Below are 20,118 nucleotides of genomic sequence, written 5' to 3' on the forward strand. Positions count from 1 at the left end.
TAATTAGCCAATCGCCCATTTTTTATTACACTTATTTTGCATGATGTCTGTATCACCCTAGCCTCTCAGCAAAACTTTCAGTAACTGGAAATTTAAAGTCAATTTTAAACTCAAAAGAGACACACATTGTCTTTGGGGAAAAAAAGTATACAATTCCATACTAAATTCCCTGGTTATATTACACAGTCACACTTTGTCACTATTCATTCATTTCAACGAAGCCACAATGCCAAAAGAAAGGTCCTATTGCCAAACTTATCCAATGGCATTAAATACGGTATCTGCTTCTGAAATTGTTTATTAAACATTCACATCAAGATACGCATTTTGAATATTAACGAAGAAGAGTTTGGGGAAGAAAGTACCAGATAGAGAAGGGGGCTGTGGAGGGTTGGAGAGGCGTGTGCCATACTGCCTACCTAACACGATTATGGCACTGCCAAGTTCAGCAGTTAAATATCTGGGGAAGCAAAATTATCCTCTTGGTGCATCCATTTTACAGTTAATACCTACAGGTGGTAAATGATGATTCTCCCCTCCTGAGCTGCACAGTAAGTCCAACAGAGAAAATGTTAGAATCCCAGATCAGAGATTGGTCCCTTATGTTGTACACGTTCAAGGTGAAAGACAAGGTCCATGTAGCCCAGCTCAGGCTTGTCCTGGTCTTCTTTTGCCCTTTTTCTCCTTCATGATGATCTTACTACTCCCAATATCCGGGTACCTGGCTGAGCATCATTCTTGTTTTCCGGTAGGTATTCATACTCACAGATGAGCTAACAAAGTCCCAAGGTGTCATCTTTCAGGGCAGCACATTTAACTCCTCCTCCTGAAATAATTTGAATTTTAGGTGCACTTTAAAAAGACCAAAACAAAAAAGAAAGAAAGCAAACTTTTATAACCCAGCAAGAGGAGGTTCTAGTGGTGTTATTGTCAGGTATCTAGAGTCAGTATGGTAAATTGGGAGTTATCCAACCCATCTTTTCCAAAAGGCACATTGTGAACATGGCCACTGGGGTTGGGAAATCTCCAGCAGGGAGGGTTTGTGGGCAGAGTGAGCTCCGCGGGTCTGTCGCCCCGCACTGGAGGGATGTGAGGAGTGAGTAACTGAAGATTTGGCAGGTCACTTCCGAAAGGCCGCCAACGTCTGTGTCATCCCTGCTCTTCTAGATTTGCTGTTCTGCCTCATCCAAATAAATGCTCCCTCCCTGGGGCTTGTAAAAGCCGGGTTTTCATGCATACTTTCCTCCCAAGTTGGGCAAACCAGCTACCCTGCATTAAATCAATTGTGATCCAAGCTGATTCTGCTTTAAAATGACTTCCAATTAGCATGCAGCAACATGCTATAAGAGTTCCAAATAGATCAATTAAATAGCTGCATTGGGAAGAATCATTCTCATGGGTCTCATTTTTTTGTCCTTCATGTGTTGGAGAAAAAAAAATTTTTTCCTGTAAAAGATGACTCCTCTGTAAAAATATGAAATGATCTGATTTAAATGTTGCTTTCGAATGCTGCATTTGGGGCTTATGGAAATTTTTCTTTTAATTCTTCTCTGTCTGACAGTCATTATCCGCCAGACTTGGGATCATAAAGCTCACCTTATCACCCTGACCTCTTTCTCCCAGGAGAATGCACACATCACAGGTTATTATAACCTAAATGTGTATATATGTAGCAGAAGGATTACAAAGTACACTCAGTCCATTGTTTAGAATCCATGGAATAGAAACAATGTATATATATATATATATATATATATATATATATATATGTATATATATATACATATATACATATTACTCCCTCTGTGTGTGTGCATGTGTGTGTGTGCATGTGTGTATATGCTACTCTGAATGTATTGTTACTTTTTCCAAAATCCCTCAAAAGATTTCTATAATAATTTCCTTATTTATTATCAAAAACTAAACATTAACACATTATGAGCATTTAAATAAGTCTTCTTTAAGATTATTAGCACATTCTAATTTTAATCAGTATGTGTTCTGTCTTCTCAACATTATACTTCAGAACAGCTACGTATGGTGACTAACATAACACAATAAAATTAAATTAAATTTAAAAAAAGAACAGCTACATAATAAAGAACAACAACGTATATAAATTTGTGTTGGAGGGGTTATTGCAGCCTAATCATTTTTCAGTTCTCCTTGTTACATAATATTTACTTTCTTTGAGATAAATAACCATCTCTCTGAAATCCCAATCTTTTCCAAAAATTCAGTTTGTTTCAGACCTGATTGCAGTTGTGCTACGGGTGGTCATCCTCCTTTCTATGGAGAAGGTGATTAGTCCCCAGTCCCTGCTTAAAGAAACTCACATGCGGTTCTGCAGCTGATAACAGGTGGAAAAGTCCCGCCCATGAGCCAGGAGCCCCATGAATTTGGCTCCAGCTCCGCCGTGAATTCTCTTGTCCCTTTGGTGAGTTCCTTTGCTGCTTGGTGTCAGTATCCTCGTCTGCAAAATGGAGTGATGAGGAACCCATTCCTCTAATGGGTTGACTGGGCATTTGCCATGCGCTATGGAGATGAATAAAGATATTAATCTTTTGCCAGTCCAGCTTGCTACAGTTTTGTTCTGAATTAACTGGGGGAAAAATATTTTCATTTGAGGATATATTGCAGTGACTTTTTAAGCACATAGAACTTTTAAATTTTGGAGGACCCAAATCTGTAATTGACCAGATTCCTTGGAGACTTCTTCCATTCCTTTTATACTTAAAAAGTTCTTACCTCTTGAGGTTTCAGATCACTTCTTTCTATTATTATCTTGCCATTTTTCTGTGGTTTTCTTTTTAAATACTTAATTCATTTGTTTTTCCAGTTCTAATTTATTTTGTACGTCCAAAGGGGAAGGCCTATACTGTTTTCTCCCCCTCAGTGCTCATAGTGTTCATGCCACCATAAAGAGTGTGGATAATACCACATTGCTCCAGTGACTTGTGATGCTTCTTTCCCACGTGCTGCTGTAAGAATCAGTCTTCGGAGAGAACATTACTTCTTCCTCCTCGGAAATGACACAGCATCATATCCTGGGTTGCTGTTATATTCCTCTAGTAACTTATTTTGTGCCTTTTTTTTGAGATTGTGACCTTTTCCAGGGTGTAGGGAATAAGTCCTTTTGATTCTCCTTATTTTCACTCCATGATTAGGTAACTCGTAATATGTTGTTTGAGTTGGATTCTGACAACATATACCAAAATACACATGAGGATAGAAGATGGGGAATGTAGATGTGATTTAAAAAAAAAAAATGCCTTAACGTAGCCAGGGCTGCTGGTCAGGACCCTTGACTGCGGGTCCACAGGACAGACTAGAGGGCTGTGACGCCAGTTTCCAGAGAGGGCTGCCCTGACTCGGGTTGCACTGAATGGAGGCCAGCCCTCCCCATCACATTTGATTGGGTCCCCCCACCCAGCTTCTCCATTTGAATCAGAATGGCAGTCCCAGCTAAGATACTAGGCAGAAGGTCATGAGGGAACTGGGCACAAGCTGACACCCTCAGTGCCACGACAACCACTCTTTCCCCATGATGTATATAACTAGACGAGAAATTTCCCAGAACCCATTCAAGTTCATTTTTGAGCAATAGAGGCCCAGCGACAAGCTGCCGTCCTGGGATGACAATCTGGTCTGACTTTCCTTGTGAAGATTTCACGAGCCATTAGCTAGTGGATCATTTCGTAGGGTCTTTTCTTCCCATAAACTTATATCCTAGCCCACGCGTTATCTCAGGAGGGACATTTGTCACATTGGTCTTTCTGGCAAGAGGAACCCTGAGCTGTTAATATTAGAACCAAATTCCCTCAGCCTTTGTGCACTCCGGTATAAAATGATACCGCACAGCCTCAGTTCCCCTTTTAAGAAGACTGCTTGATGTCCTAAGTCCCCGAAAGGATAATCCCCACCAGGGCAGCTCGGGTAACATTTCGGTCCTTCTCAATTGCAGAAAGGATAGCTACAAATTAATGTCCGGCTCACTGCGGTCACTTCAAGTGAACCTGGGGCAAATAAGTATAGCATGTCCTTGACCCCACTCCTCTACTTTCGGAGGATGGGAAGTTATTGAAAGTCTTGAAAACACTTGCAATAGTACACTGGAAGAAAGTGAAATGGTTTAGGAGAATTAGAGTCTAGTGGGTCAGAGTTTGAACCCAGATACTACCACATCGAGATATGTGACGGGGGGTAGTTATTTAACTTCTCTGAGCCTTGATCTCTGCATCTATTAAACAGAATACTGGTCACCTTATAGGGATATTGTGAAGATCAGTCATAAGTGCTTGAAGTGTCTGGCCCATAGTAAGCTCTCAATACGAAGTGGCTATTATTAGAACTGGAGTAAGCAGGGTTTATTTGGAGGTTCTTGGATGGTATGGGCAGAGATCAGTGAGAATGAGTATCGAGTTCTTCCCTGTGTGTTCCCTGGGGCAAGGCCAGAGGTGAGGACAAGGGCTGTATGGGCCATTAGGTTGCTCTTGCGTTGGCACCTTCCTGATATTAGGAAGGGCTAGCCCTGCCATTGATGGTGGGAATCAGAAAGTGTAGGTGGCAGCTATGCTGGACAGCTGGGGCCTGGCTGGGTTTATGGGGCTCCTACTGTTCACTCCTCCTTGCTGGGTCCATCCCTCAGGGATTCTTCTCTATGGGTGCAATGCTGGTGGTCAAGGCTGATTACAATGTGAAAATGAGTAGCAAGCATGTGTGTGGTCCCAGATGGCTAATGCCACCTGCCAGAGTCTCATGAGAGAAGTTTCCAGACTTTCCCAGAGAAAGGCAATGGGGCAGCTCATGTCTGCACACCTGGAGCCCTAACGCCCCCCTGGTAGAGGAGGAGAGAGCCATGTTTGCCCCCTTGGCCTTATCTTTATTAATAGAAACTTGGGTAATGTCATCTGGGAGAAAATAAAAACGCTGGCAGAAGAGGGTATATATTTTAAGATGACACAGTTTATATTTAGAGACTGGGATTATGCCCCCTGGGAGACATGAAAGAAGAGGAAGAGATATTATAGCTGAGCATCTGGCCTGGGCAAATGTCATCTCCCAAAGTGGTTATGCTTCTCACCCAGGTGCACATCAGAGCTGAGAAGGCACGGAAGGTGGGAAATCCAGAGCTCACCCATCCCTAGATCTTTCCACTGCCCAAGGTGCTAAGGGGACAGTCCCTGAAGTCGGGGCTGGACCAGCCTTCCCTGGACCAAGGGAGCCTGAGCCAAGCCATGGTGCACTTTCCCCAGAGAGTGATCTTGGACAATGTGAAGTACACCGATAGACATCAGGTGCTTGAGACATAGCATACTTCACCTCTGAGGTACAGATTAGTATTCTCCACTGAGGTTTCTAAGGACTGACATCATCATTTTAAGCAGAACTGGAAGGGTGATGTGCTAATTTGACATACAGTTATCACCTGTCTATGGAGATGGTACAATCTGTTCTTGGATAATTTTTACATTAAGGTTTTATTACTGCTTCCCCTGAAGTTGAGTAATCACCATAAAAACAACAATGCTTACCACATTTTTTCAGCTGCCTTCCATTTATTATCTCATTTTATTCTCATAATATCCACATAAAATTTGTCGAATAGCCTTTGACATGTTAATATAGAAGTTATTAATATAATCACTGTAGAATTTTTTTTAATCTAGGGAAATTGAATTAGAAATATAAAAATACATCCACCTGGAGAAAACCACTGTTAATATCTTAGTGAATCTATTTTCATTATTTTTCCATGCATATTTTAAATAGTTATGATATTATGTATAAAATGTTATGCACTATTTCTCTGCTAATATTATACCATAAGTACTCACTACAAAAAGAGGTTTTCTATACAAGATTCTTTGCAAATATAATCTTAAAGCAGCATAGCGTTGTGTTGAGGGATGTGTCATAATGTACTTAATAAATTCTCGATGTTTGGAATTTATTGATTTCCAATATATTCTGTTATACTGCTTCAGTGAACACTTCTGTGGATAAATCATGATCTAGGGGGAGGACTAGGAAGTTGCTTTTACAAATGAGAAAGCACAAGTACAGATATCATCCATAGATTCTCAGCCTGTGGAAGTGGGACAGCAATTACAGCATAGCCTTTCTTCATGCCTGACTCATTATGAAGAAGCAGAGAAAGGGGATTATCAACCCAGCCAAGGGAATAACACAATCAGAGAATTATAGACCTAAGTTTGTACCTGTGATCATATTCATGTTGTAGACTCTTACAACTAGATTAAAACTAAGAAAGGCATTTTAGATCAGTGGTTACAAAACTGGCTGGCACAACATTAACACATCAAGGGTTTATTAAACTAAATCAATAGGTTTAAGGTAAAGTTTGAAACTCTGTAACAGAAAGAAAGGAAGTAAAGAAAGAAGGAAGGAAGAAAGGGAGGGAGGGAAGGAGGAAGGGTGGAAGGAAGGAGGGAAGGAAGAAAGAAAGAGAGAGGGAGAAATGCAAAGGAAGTGGATGGCCCTTCTGCTTTGAAGCAAATTTGCTAGCATTGCTTTGAAGTTATTTGGCAACTTCCCTATGATAACTGCTAGAAGAGATGGTTGCCAAGATGGTCTATATAAAGCAATGTCACAAGAGCAGGTGGGTCCGTGGGACTCCTGTGTGGAGTGTTAGCCCCCTGGTGGGTCTCCTAGCAAAAGGAAGAGCCAGTTAATGGATGCAATGTACAGTAATCTGAGCTCAGGTGTGGCATGGGCTCTGTAGCTCCTGATCCCACATAGAAGGGGCTGCTGATCCCATACCACTGGCCTCCCTGGTTGCCCATAGTAGCATCCGTTTTGTGTCAGGGATGTGGAAAAGGAGCTAGCCCTTTAACCCCGGCTTACGCTGAAATAAGCTGGTAAATGTTGGCTGGCGGCTGCATTGAAGTCAAAGTTGAAGTTAAGCTCAGCAGTAGCTCATTAGTGTGCTTAGGTACCCCAAAGACTATTCCAAACATGGCAGTGGTGAAAAGATTAGAGCATCTGCTGGAAATTTAGGGTCAGCCATAAGCGTGTAGTTTGGGAGAGTCGTGTAAGGGTCAGTTTTATGCCTTTGGGATCAGGTCACCTTTTAAAGATGACATCAGGGTGATCTGGGCTTGTGTCTAATGACTTCCAGACCGAGCGTGTTCCATGTGCAGTCCAGAAGATGAAGTCTCCAGATGCTGCTGCCTGAAAAGTCCACCTGGGACTGATTCATCCAGCTGGATTTCCCTTCTCCTAACATCACGGTCCATCATGAAAGCAGGTCAGGTCTGCCTCTGAGGTTGTGCAGACAGCTGGTGGATGATGCAGGGAGCAAATCCCAGCTTGTTCTCACTTTGCCCATTATCTGGCCAGCTTGGGCCCTAAGATGGAATGATTGCCCTGCCTTGGGGTGGCCATGGAAGGAAACACATGCAATCCTCTCTTATGTCGTGTGGTTTTGCTGAGTGCTAACTGCACTGAAAGGCGAGATACCACCAGGGAAAGTGGGGTGTGCCCATCTTGCCTGGAAATGCATTGCCATGGCACTTGAAGTTACCCAATGCCAGTGGTGTCCTTCCAGAGCAAGCCACCAGGAGTTTGCTCAAAAGGAAAGAGTAGCTTTGCCTCATTCTGCAGACCAGGGAGATGTCTGTGACTTTATATCCGCAAGAGAAGCCTCTCTGCTTGGGTGATGGGAAGAGAAAAAGGAGAAAGGAAAGATGTGGGTCACTGGGGGCTGGGGCCAGGTTACAGCCAGGTCATTGGGAAACATGGTCATCACACTTCCACCCTGCCACCCCCACCCCGCCTGCCCCCCCAAAAAGCAGCATGGTATCTGGCAGGCAATTACTCAGATATCCTGTGAAAAATTCTTTCCACACTGATTTAAGTAGCAGGCTTTCACTTCAAATTAATATGGATAATAGTTTGGAGACCTGGATCGACCATTCCACTGGCAGATGAATCTGCTCTTCACCCTTGTCAAGCTACTACATTAGAAATAGTTTATATGATTATGTAGGCATCAGCATTTGGCCATGTGTTTAGGGGATGACATTTTGTGGTCCTGGGGGCTGGGTTTGATTTTACCCTCCTTTTCTTAGATTCTTAGGTTATCCAAGTTTGTCTCTTCCTTCCTTCCTCTCTCTCTGTACCTCTCCCACCTCTACCCTCATTTTTTTAATCACCTGCAGTTGATCTTTTATTCCAGGGATTTTTCTTCTTTAGAATTCTGTTTTTTCTTCCTGTGCTATCACACTAAAGGGGCAGAACTGTGCCCCCCTACAAGAATGTGTTCACTTTATTTTATTTATTTTTTAGAGGTGGGGAGGAGCAGAAGGAGAGAGAATCTTAAGCAGGTTCCATGCCAGTGCAGAGCTGGATGCGGGACTTGATCCCACCACCCTGAGATCATGACCTGAGCCGAAATCAAGAGTCAGACGCTTAACCCAGGTGCCCCAAGAATGTTTTCACTTTAAAATCCCATCTTCTTAGGTGAAACAGATGCTAGAACTACAAAGTCCAGATACCAACTACAAAGGATAGATGATAGATAGATAGATGATAGATAGATAGATAGATAGATAGATAGATAGATAGATAGACAGATATAAGACAAGTAGGTAATACACACCTATTTATTGTTTCCAAGATACAAAAGTATCTTCCAAAAAATGCCACCCTGACATCATGAAACATACTCGAGGGCAGAGGCCACATTTCACAACCACATAACACACCTTTCCTGGGCTGACAACCTGTCTCCCACTGACCTTGGGCTTTTCTCGAACTGACCTGTGGCTCATTGCTGGGGCAGGTCCTGATCAGCCAGGCAGGTGGAATGTTAGCGGAGCTTGACTGGAGGCCCCTAGGTGGTTGGTCTTGTCTGAGTTCAAGGAAGTACTTCATTCTTGTTATATTCAACTTCAAATCTGAGAATCGTGTGAGAGATTCACGAGACAAGAGGTTGCTTAGACAAAAAAGACAAAGTACATACTAAAAAAGTGCCTATTAAAAACCATACTCTATGAGTTCCTGAAAAATGTACTCTTTCAAGCCATTGTGGTACTTCTGCATCATCCGTCCTTCCGAATAGCTAGTCCCTGCGCAGTCCTACGCTGCAGGGTACAGCATCAAGCCCTAACTGCTCTGTGCCCTGTTTCTTCGTTCATTGAAACAGGAATAAAAATAGCATCTAACCCATAGGTTTGTTGCGATGATTCATTAAATTAAAACATACATCACAGAATAGTGACTGGCCGGTAAAAAGCCATAATATATGTTAGCTGTCTTTATTATTGACTGAGATAGGATATATTTATGGGTCTTAGTATTACCGGTATGAGCTAAGAAGAGGCAAAGAAGCAATGCTTACAGAAACGAGCTTTTCTCTCCATTTTGTGGATGGGGAGTGATCTGCTTAATGCTAAATAGGAACGCTTTCTGACTGTTGGCACATTGACTGCATGGTGTCTACCGCTCAGATAATAGCACAGGAGGGACCCCTTCAAAGTGGATATATTTGCAATGGTTTCCGGAACTGAGGTTACTTAGCTGAGTACAGAACACTGGAGAAAAGACATGACCGCTATCCTCAAATACTGACGGGCTGACATGGGGAAGAACAGTTACCTTTATTTTGTTTGGATCCAGAGGACAGAAGTGTGACCAGCCAGGTAGGAGTTATAGACAGATTTGGATTCAACATGGAAAGAACTTTCTAACCCTCAGAGCTGTGGGCAGTTCATAAAATAATCTTCACCAGCAGGATTTTATTAAACTCTCTGTGCCTCAGTTTCCTTTTTTTAAAAGATTTTATTTATTTATTTATTTATTTGAGAGAGCGAGAACATGAGCAGAGGGGGAGGGGCAGAGGGAGAAGCAGACTGCCCACTGAGCAGAGAGCCCGATGCAGGGCTCCATCCCAGGACCCCAAGATCCTGACTTGAGCCAAAGGCAGTTGCTTAACCAACTGAGCCACCCAGGTTTCCTAATTTGCAAAATGAGGATAATAATATCTACTTTTTAATTTTAATTCAATTTAGTCAGCATATAATGTATTATTAGTTTCAGGGATAGAATTTAGTGATTCACCAGTTGCGTATAACTCCCAGTGCTCATTACATCAAGTGCCCCCCTAGAATAATATCTATTTTTGGGGGACGTTGTGAAGACTGAATTCATTAATATGTGTACAATCTTTTAAATAGTGCTGGAATGCATTTAGCATTTTGTAGACATTAGCCATTGGATAACTGCCCTGTAAAGATGGAGAGGGGCAAGTGTTATTATCTCTTATATTATGGACAAGGAAAACAGATCAATTATCAAGCAACCTGGTCTACTCTTAGACAACTGATCACTATGACAGCCGGAATGACCCCAACTGACATTTCATGGGTGTGCCCTCAGCAATAGCACTCTCCATAGTGTCAATTCTTGGAGCAATAAACTATATTGTGTATATTTTTGGAGATCTCCACAATGCCCAGGCAGACTGTGAGTCTTTAGTAAATACTTACTGTCTAGACATAAATAATCGTACCTTCTCATAGAACGAGTATGGACTTATGCTCTAGAATTCCAAGTATCCCCATATCCTTCGCTAATCATGATCAGGGCAAACCACAGTCTAACTGGGTACCGGACAAAGTCATTTTACATTTTTTCCTAACTCAACAGTTGCTGCAATTTAACTTGATGAAATACAACATAGGTTTAATTGGAACTTAGCTGCAAATTAAGCACAAAGAATCTGTAGAATTGACTGCTCCTTAAATATCGCTTAGCTCGGCAAACTAATAGCTCTTCTATGGAGATGCCATTCTGGATAGACATTAAATTGTGGTTCAAATGGCAAAACAAACAGTGTGTGGGCTCCTCTCAGTATTTATTGTGATTATGCTATGTGAATAATAAGTAATATTTGAGGACATAAGTCATTATTGGCTTTGCATACTTCCTAAGCAGTCAATCCTAGAGCCAGGATCAACAAGCCCCAGGATGCCCTCCTGCTTTTGTTTTTTTTTGTTTTACATGTGCTCCTACATAAGGCTGGAGGGGAGTTATTCCCTCTCGAGACATTTGGTACAGCTCATTTACATATATTTGCTGTTTTCGTTATCCAGAAATCTAGGGTGTTGATGGGATCTGAAATGCAGTATGGCTCTGTGCCCATAAGCAGGGCAAGGAGAAAATGATACATTTGTCCAAGTGTCAGACTGTCCACAGGAGACAGGGCAAAGCCATAAAGATTGTGGGGGCTATGGTCACATGGCATCTCTGATAGACGCATGGAGTTATGTTTCCCATTAAGGATCTCACACGCTCTTATGGTTTAAACATAACATTTTGATCCGGATTCTCAGTCAGTGGCTGAAGGCCAGGGCTCCCCAGAATGCCTTATCTGTACTGTCAATTGCCTACTGGACATGTCTGCCTCAGTGTCCCATGGGACTGACCACCCATGATCCTACTTCCTTCAATCTGCTCCTCTGTTTTTCTTATTCTTGTGACTGAGTGGATCTTGGCATCATTCATTAAGCCAGAAACCTTGGAGCTGACCCCTGTTTTTCTCTTTCTTTGATGCATCAATTCTGGTCACCATCTGGGTACTGTTGATTCTCCTTTTCTTCACTTTTTCTATCAAGCCCTTCTTTCCACATTCACTGTGACCTTCTCGATTTAAGACTTACTGTTTCTTTCATGGACCATTGAACTCCATGTCCATGCTGACAGTCTTGCTACTTTCTTTCCTCCCCCCTACAACCATGGTGACCTTTCAAAATGAAAACCCAAATATATTTCTCCCCCCTTCAAATCCTTCCCTGGCTCCCTGAAACCTAAATGTGAAGACCACGGTATGGCACTTAACACCCTGCATAATCCAGCCTGTCCTGATTCCCTAGCCTTGTCTCTCCCCACCTTATATTCACGTTCTGTTATGTGACAGTTCTCTTTAAGCCTCTGCATGGAATGTCCTTTTCTGCCTTCTCCCTCTTGGGAATAGCGACTTACATTTTTAAGTAATTAACTCAAATACCATCTCCTCCAGAAAACCTTCCATGACTACCTGCTCTAAGTATAGTTGATCCCTCTCATCTTTGAGTTTTCCACCTGAACCTTGCATACATTTCTATAATAGAATTTACATTATATTGCATTCAATGGTTTACATGCTGTCTTAGTCCATTTGGGTTGCCATAACAAAAATGCCATAGCCTAGATGACTTATAACCAACCAGCATTTATTTCTCACAGCTCCAGAGGCTGGGAAGTCCAAGATCCAGGCACTAGCAGTTTTGTTGTCTGTTCAGAACCCACTTCCCGGTTCATGAACGGTTATCTTTTTGCTAGAACCTTATATAGTGGAAGGGATGAGGTAGTTCTCTGGGGTTTCCTTTACAAAGACACTGATCCCATTCTTTAAGTGCTCCGCCCTCAGGACACTTTCACCTTAGGGGTTAGGTTTCAACACATGAATTGGGGGGGAACAGGGGAACATCAACACTCAGTTCATTACACAGGCCCTTCTTCCTCCACTCCTCTTAAGTCTCCAAGTAGAGACACTCAGTCTTCCTCATGTTTTAAATTCCAGTGGATTACTCAACATGGCATAGGACTCGAGCATTCACCAGTAAGAAGGCATAATGGAAGCCCATAGGCAGAGTAGGAAGGCAAAAAGGAAGGATCTGTGTGGCCGCATTCCTCCAAGTGACAGTGAGGTGGGAAGCAGGGAGACTTGTTAGGGGTTAACCTGGAAGTGGGGTTAATGGGGATGAGGTCGGGACAAGTATCCTGGCAGGGGAGTGGACAGAAAGCTCAGGACATGCAGGAGAGGACAATAATTTTTTTTTTAAGACCAGAATTGGGGGCAGAGAGTCAAGCTTTGCTCTCAGCCCCCAAGTCCCTGAGTGATGGTTTTTAAGCACACAAGAGCTCTGTCTGAAAATCATACCATGAATTCAGATTCCAATGTTCCAATGTGGTCTTTCCACTAAAAGAGCACATGGATTTTTCAAACCATCAAAAGGTAATTTAAAACATCAGGACCCATGTTTTACTGCTTTAGTGAGTCACAGCGTCCCTCATTAAAATAAGTTTTTCACACATCTGGTCAATGTTTAGACACAATGGCTTTTGCATTCAGTTCTCTCTGAGCTGGAGATAACACTTTGCATGTTGAATCGGGTAGTAGTTGGATTTTGTTTATTCCTGGAGAATCAAGCAAATCACAGGGTCAGAGGAACCCAGAGGGCTAATGCTTTCTGCTTCATTTATTAACTGAGGGCGCTCCCATCCCAGGCCACAGCCTGGAGGTCCACTCCCAGAGCTTAATCCTGGGAGACAGCCCTGCCACTGTGGCTTACTGTCCGGCCGAAGACCACACAGACCCAGGCCTGGCTCTGGGGCCAGGCATTCACCAACCCAAACAATGATGAACTGCTTTCCTCTCTGCCCAGCCACACTTCCAAGACCAGACCTCTGGGGCACCCCCACTCCCTGCCTACTTGCCCTGAGTGCCTCCTCCCCATCTGAGGAAGAAGCAGACCCTTAGCTCCTCAGAAGTCTGGTCTTCAGAGAAAATCCACTTTTGTACTAGGAATTAAAGCACCTCTGCATTGTAGTGGAAATACCAGATAATTCTGGAAAGAATTTTGGATGACCAATCATGAGCCTGACACAGATAATCTATTGGAAGCACAAACAAGTAAGGGGCTTGAGGTCCAGGGCCCCAGATTGGCCACTGCTGCCCTCTGGGCCACCAGGGAAGGTGAAGCTCTCAGCAATGACTCCATCCAGGGGCCAAAGCAACAGGAAGCCAAATGTGACAGCAATGGGAGCAGAGAACGGGGTTTTCTTCCCCTGGCCTGGACCCAAAGTCCCCTTTCTGTGAACTCCCTGGGCAGTGTCACCGGCCCTCACTTGCAGCCTTGTCATTTCTAGCCTGTGCTATAGTTTGCTAGCTGGGCAACCGAGCAAGTTGATAAGAAGATGGGGATAAAAGTATCAACCTATTGCATTACTATAAGAAATAAATCCTTAGTGTTTTTCAGAAGTGTCTAGTTAAGTCAGTACCTGGCAAGAAGCAGGATATTTTAAAATGCTATTTTTCTTCCTTTCTTGACAAGTGTGTAGCACTGTGGTTAGGAACGTGGACCCTGCAGCCTGACAGCTGATGTTAAAATTGGGCTCGGCTGAACTAGCTGTGTAGCCTTGGGCATATTTCTTAGCTTCTTTTCACCTCAGCTTTTTCACCTGTAAAGTGGGGATAAGAATCATAGACCCTATTCCAATAGGATATTGCAAGGATTTAAATAAATGACTATATACAATGTGCTTGGGACAGTATTGACCATATGCATGATGAGTGTTACAAAGCTTGGCTCTTATCATTATTATCCTCCTTATGTAGGAATAATTCATTTATGCAGTCTCATGGAGCCCATAGAACATCACTCCATCCATGGCAGGTGCTCAATACCTCTCTGCAAATTGAACGAATGAATGGATGGAGTAACCTTTCTTTTAGACATTGTAGGTACTTCACAATGCATTTTGTAAGATTCTCATTCAGACAAGAAATGTTTATGGAGGGTCTTCTACATGCCACGTGCTGTGCTAGGGTGTGGGGATACCATACCTCACAAAGCAGACATGCAGTCCCAATCTGGAGGTCTCAGCTGTCCTCTCATCCTGGTACCTCGCTTAACCAATGAGGACATGGAGGCCCAGAGAGGACAAGGAATTTCTGGGAGGTGGTAACTTGTAGACCAATTGCCTGTTTTTAGGATCCATGTGTCAATACCCCATCTTGTTAGTTGAGACTGGTTTGTTTCAATGTCCTTGTTGGTATGGGAGGCAACACAACCTAGTGGAAAGAGCTTGGCTCTGGAGTTAGACAAAATCCAGCTCTGCCATGTGCCAGTGGTACCATGGGACAATGTGCTTCAACCGTCTTGGCTTCAGCTTTTCTATACAATGGAATATTAGCTTCTGCCTCATCTATAAGAGCATTCCTATTGCAGAGTTGCAGAACGAGAACCGGGAGACACACATGTCCCACATGGTGCCTTCATTTTGTTGTTTTTAATTGAATTCATTGCAGACATTTAACAATTTATATAAACCCTAATGTCTGGCTCCTCTTGACAAGTCAGAAGTTCCGGCAGCAACAATTAACTGGAGTGAACAGCTGCCCCCTTGGACACGAACCTTCTGATATGGCACAGTCCTCACCTTTCTCCATTCATTTCTCACACCTGGCCTGCTCCACTCCTTGGCCCACCTGCCTGACCTCTGTAAGCATGCCTGTTTTCAGGGCCTGCTGCATGGATGAGGTCTGCATGGATGAGGTCTGTGGGGGTGGGGGGGACATTATTATAAATGATCAAGATGCTTCCCTTTTTAATTTTCCCTAGACAATGTGCTTCCTTTGTAGAGCCACGGAATGTGTTTTCTCCAAATAGATGACTTTTTCCTGTTAGCTTCACACAAGATTTAGGAGGCACAAGAATAGTAAGATGAAAATGGAGCAATATGGGTAGAGGGACATCGATGCTTCAACTTCCCTAGTCACCTCCACCCCGGCACAATGCAGAAAGAAGAGGGAGAGGTGAGAAACTGCACCAACCTGAGAAACCAGGGGTTGTTAAGAAGTGGGCTGGTCAGGGCCTCGTGAAAAATGGCAATTTGGCAGAATACTTGATTTCCTTCCTTCCTAGAGCCAACATGAGTTTTATTTATAACTCAGCTCCCAGAGCTGCTTCATGTTAAATCAGTAGTGGAGAGGCCTGCAGGGCTCCAAGTGGGAAGTGGCTTTCTAGACATCTGGACTCGAAAGCTGTGTGGTGCAACAAAAGGAGCCCCAGCCTGGGGCTGGGGGCCCGGAAGTCTCAAGTCCTTGTTCTGGCTCCTGATCTGTCACTGATGGGCTGTGCTGTCTTTGAAAGTCATGTAGCCCCAGTTCAACCCACTTTAGAAGCAGCTGTTAGGAGCATCCAATGACACAACTGATGCATGTGTGTGTGTGTGTGTGTGTGTATCAGTTTTATACCTAATGTACCCCAGATGACATAAAAGAAAATTCAGATGTGTCATTTGTATTAAACACGTAATCTTCTATGAGGCTCCATGCTGATGGAGTCTCTGGGTCCAGGGACTCGAGGTGAGAGAGTGCCTCGGGGCTCACCACTGCAGCATCTGCAGAAGAGCCAGCTGTCTATGTGTGTGTGGGGGGGTACAATTGGGCAGAATCTTATCACCCAGGTAGCACAACAGGGCATGGGGGCTAGTAAGTAGTCAGTGAGCAGCTGGATCCTGGCTTTGCAGGGCATGCATGACTCCATCCTTGAAAGAAGCTTGGCCCATCAAAAGTGCCCATCAGGAAGACGCTTGCCAAATGAGAGGAAGGGCAAGCAGTTCAAAATCCTACCAGGTAAAAGATCTGATATTAATAGCCAAGATCATTTAAAGGAAATTCACTAGCTGAGTCCATATAAGATGGGTGATGAAGATGAAGGTACTTGGAACTACTCCTACAAGGAACATATAAACAATGATGCGCAGTTGAAAAAGGGAAGAAGAGGGAGAAACGACCTGAGGTTGGCTTGAAATATGACTCGTGTCATATGAAAAAGCATTAGACCAGCCACAAATGGAGATTTAAGAATAATGGTAGAAGTTACAGGTCTACTGATTTTTCATTTGTGTATTTATTTATTTATTTTCATTTATCTACACTAACAATTAAGAGTTCAACCTCAGAGCTGCACACTTGCATTAAATCACCACTTTATCATTAACTGGCTACATGACCTCAGGCAATTTACTTAGTCTCTCTGAATCTAATGTTTTTTATTCTGCAAAAACAGGGATAAGAAGAATACTTTTCATGAAGGGCTGTTTTGAAGGTTAAATGAGTCAATGCAGGGAAGGTGATTAGTATAGGGTCTGGCATACACTAAGCACTCAATAACTGTTAACTATTATTATAATTCAACCAGCACTTACTAAATGCTAGACTCTGCACTAGGCATCGTGGTTATGATGGTAAATAGCACACAGTCAGTCCTCAAGGACCATCCAATCTAGAAGTGGATTGATATTTGCAAGAATAGTCCTGAGAGAGAAGCCCGCATCTATATAGGGATCAAATCCCCATCAGCAGCTATTCTTATACAACAGCTAATCAGCTACTTGGAAAGACGGAGCAGAAGGGACTCACACTTCAGGATGGTCCTTTGATGGGGTGACCGTTAAGGTCCCCTCCAACCCCAATAGTCTCTGATTGTAAACTTCTTCCTGGAGATAGTGTTGAATATTTATGTCCCAATCCAGAGCCAGAAATAGGCTGGGGGAGGTGGGGGGATGGAACGCAGCTGCAGCCCTTGGCGACAAGCCAGTGTCAAAGCCCAATGGGGGGCAGGGCTCACACGCCTGACCACAGGCAATCACTATGTCTTGTCCTGCACTTTGGTCCCATGCCTCCAGGCAGTGACCTCCCTGTGAAACAGGGGCCTGCCATGACTCCTCTTACCCCAGTGAGTACATGAGGTTCTTCAAGGATCTCTTAATGGTCTTGACCTTGTCCACAATATTTTATACCTGTCACTTACTGAGGTCTGTTTACTCCGAAATTATGGGGAGGGTTGACATTGTGCTTGGAACAGCATTTGATGAATGTGTTCCCTGAACCCTCACCCAACAAAAACTCAGAAGAGAGTCTGAATTTAGGAATATGTACTCAGTTATGGGTTGTATCCTGGTTTACAGTCTTGCCCCTTGTCCGTGACCCATTCTTGGGAGCTGTGACCAACAGCATAATAACAACCTCAGACCCACAAGAAAACTGCAAAGGAGCCACTTTTAGTCCATCAACCTGAAATACCCTCCACATGTAACCAACATGTGTCCTTAAATTATGCAGGAAAGAATAGCCCTCCTTGCTTAGATGTCCAAATATTTAGAAATACTTGAGTTGAGATGAAAAATACATCAAGTGTTTTTATTTTTAATTTGTAATCTGTAAGAAATCTATTTAAAAATTTAATTAATTTTTTAATAAATGTAATCAAATTCATTTTGTATTTAATATCCAAAAAAGATGATACATTGCAACTCAGCATTGGTACTCATAGATACACAAGCCCCACTGACAAATCCCCTAATCCTTACAATCAAATAATTTAACATTTGTTTCAATACTAATCTTCAGTATTCATCATGTTTTGTGAATGTTGGTTTTGACTCTGGAACTAGATGAAAGGCGTCTTAAAGGTGGGAACTATATTTTATCATCCCTTGAACCTCATTCCATCCTTATAATAGCTAACAATTATTGACCACTTTTTATGTGCCAGGCATTGGGCCCAGAAATTTACATAAATTCGGGCGCCTGGGTGGCTCAGTTGGTTAAGCAACTGCCTTCGGCTCAGGTCATGATCCTGGAGTCCCTGGATCGAGTCCCACATCGGGCTCCCTGCTCAGCAGGGAGTCTGCTTCTCCCTCTGACCCTCCCCCCTCTCATGTGCTCTCTCTGTCTCATTCTCTCTCTCTCAAATAAATAAATAAAATCTTTAAAAAAAAAAAAAAAAAAAAAAAAGAAATTTACATAAATTCATTTATTTAAATGAATCCTTACCCCAAATAATGAAATAGTTATCAATATATCCATTTTACAAAGCAAGAAACGTAAGCTCATAGAAGCTAAGTACATTGACCAATATAAGACTACTAGTAAAGTAGTACTAGTTTGGGACCCAAACCCAAGTCCATGGAATTCAAAAGCTCATCTACCTATGCTGTTATGTTTTCTTTAGCTCAAGCTGTGCACAAAATAAGTCTTTCTTATTTAATAATGATTATCCAGGCAGTTTCATTTCAAGAGAGTCTACTGTAGTTTGCTCCACTGAATACCTGATTATAAAGCAGGTTACAATGGGCAAGAGGAACTTTTGTGATTTTATTTCTTGGAAGTCCAGCATTTCGATTTTTTAAAAATATTTTTTTTGTTATCAGTATGGATAAAGAATCCTCATTTAGGAAAGATTATGAGTTGACCAAAGTAAGAAATATATTTGCTCAAATAAAAATGTTCCATGTAGTTTTGGTTTAGAAAGGTTGAGATTCAAATACAGTGTGATGGAATATGTTTTGGGATGGGGTTGGTGGTGATGGGAGGAAGAGGTATTTACACATTATTCTCCTTAAGTTAGTATGGATTCTATTATCTGTTCTCCTTCCTCATCCTGCACCCCCCTCCAATACAAATCAAAATGGGACCACAGATTGTTCTAGTCTGCCTCGAACTTTAGGGGCAAATTATAAGCATACTTTGAATATATTTTAGTTGGGACCTATGAAAGAGGGCCAAGTTCACGACACTGATTATCTAAGAACATTGCCTTATCTCTCCCTCATACTGACAGAACAGAAAAGAAACTTGTTTGTTTTATGCTTTATATTTTGGATTAATTTAATTGACTAGATTTCAAATTTTGCAAGCACTACTTTTGAAGTTTTCTTTTTTTTTCAAACAACCCATAATTTTTAATCACTTATTCTGTCATAAGCACTATATCAGGGACTGGAAATATAGAGATAGGGATACAGTTCCTGCCCCAGTAGCCCACAGCCGAATGTGTGTAGATGGTGAACTAGAGGTTGCACCACAAATCTGACATCTTCTGGAGTCATCATTTCCTCTCATGTTCCAAGTATGTCATGTGGGCTCCACCCTAGATTACTCTACATACACCAATGCTGAAGTTATTTTTGAAGCCCTTTTTAAAGAGATCTCACTATTGAACATGAATTTGGGGGGAGCAAGAAAATTCTAATGCATTATTCTTGGCTTTTAGGTTTTCAGAGTTTCTGGTGCTAGTGTCTGGGCCACTCTCAAGGATCATGGGATCCCCTGTGTTACATTTCCTGTGCAAGCAGTAGCCCCACCTAGCAGTGTTGTCAGTTCCTAGAGGGAGAGGCAGCCCATGGGCTCCCCATTAAACAAACAAACAAACAAACAAAAAAGATAATTATGGGAGAAAACAGGAGAAGGAAATTTTAGAAAAAAAGTCAAATTTTTTAAAAGCCAAAAACAAAGGAAAGGGAGTGGGAAGAAGGTAAAAT

The 20,118-nt window shown here is 42.5% G+C and overlaps 1 long non-coding RNA gene across 2 annotated transcripts in view; it reads right to left on the reverse strand.

Annotated features, from left to right (window-relative positions):
• LOC118539236 (uncharacterized) overlaps positions 1 to 20,118 on the reverse strand; it is a 27,191-nt gene continuing 7,073 nt past the window's right edge. For both annotated transcript variants that reach the window (XR_004919065.1, XR_013449970.1), the window contains exons 3-5: positions 8,785 to 8,921; positions 2,337 to 2,535; positions 1 to 826 (exon numbers count right to left, since the gene is read on the reverse strand). This is a non-coding gene — a long non-coding RNA (uncharacterized LOC118539236). The remainder of the gene's footprint in view (positions 827 to 2,336; positions 2,536 to 8,784; positions 8,922 to 20,118) is intronic.

Source organism: Halichoerus grypus, chromosome 7, assembly GCF_964656455.1.
Source record: "Halichoerus grypus chromosome 7, mHalGry1.hap1.1, whole genome shotgun sequence".
Lineage (NCBI taxonomy): Eukaryota > Metazoa > Chordata > Mammalia > Carnivora > Phocidae > Halichoerus > Halichoerus grypus.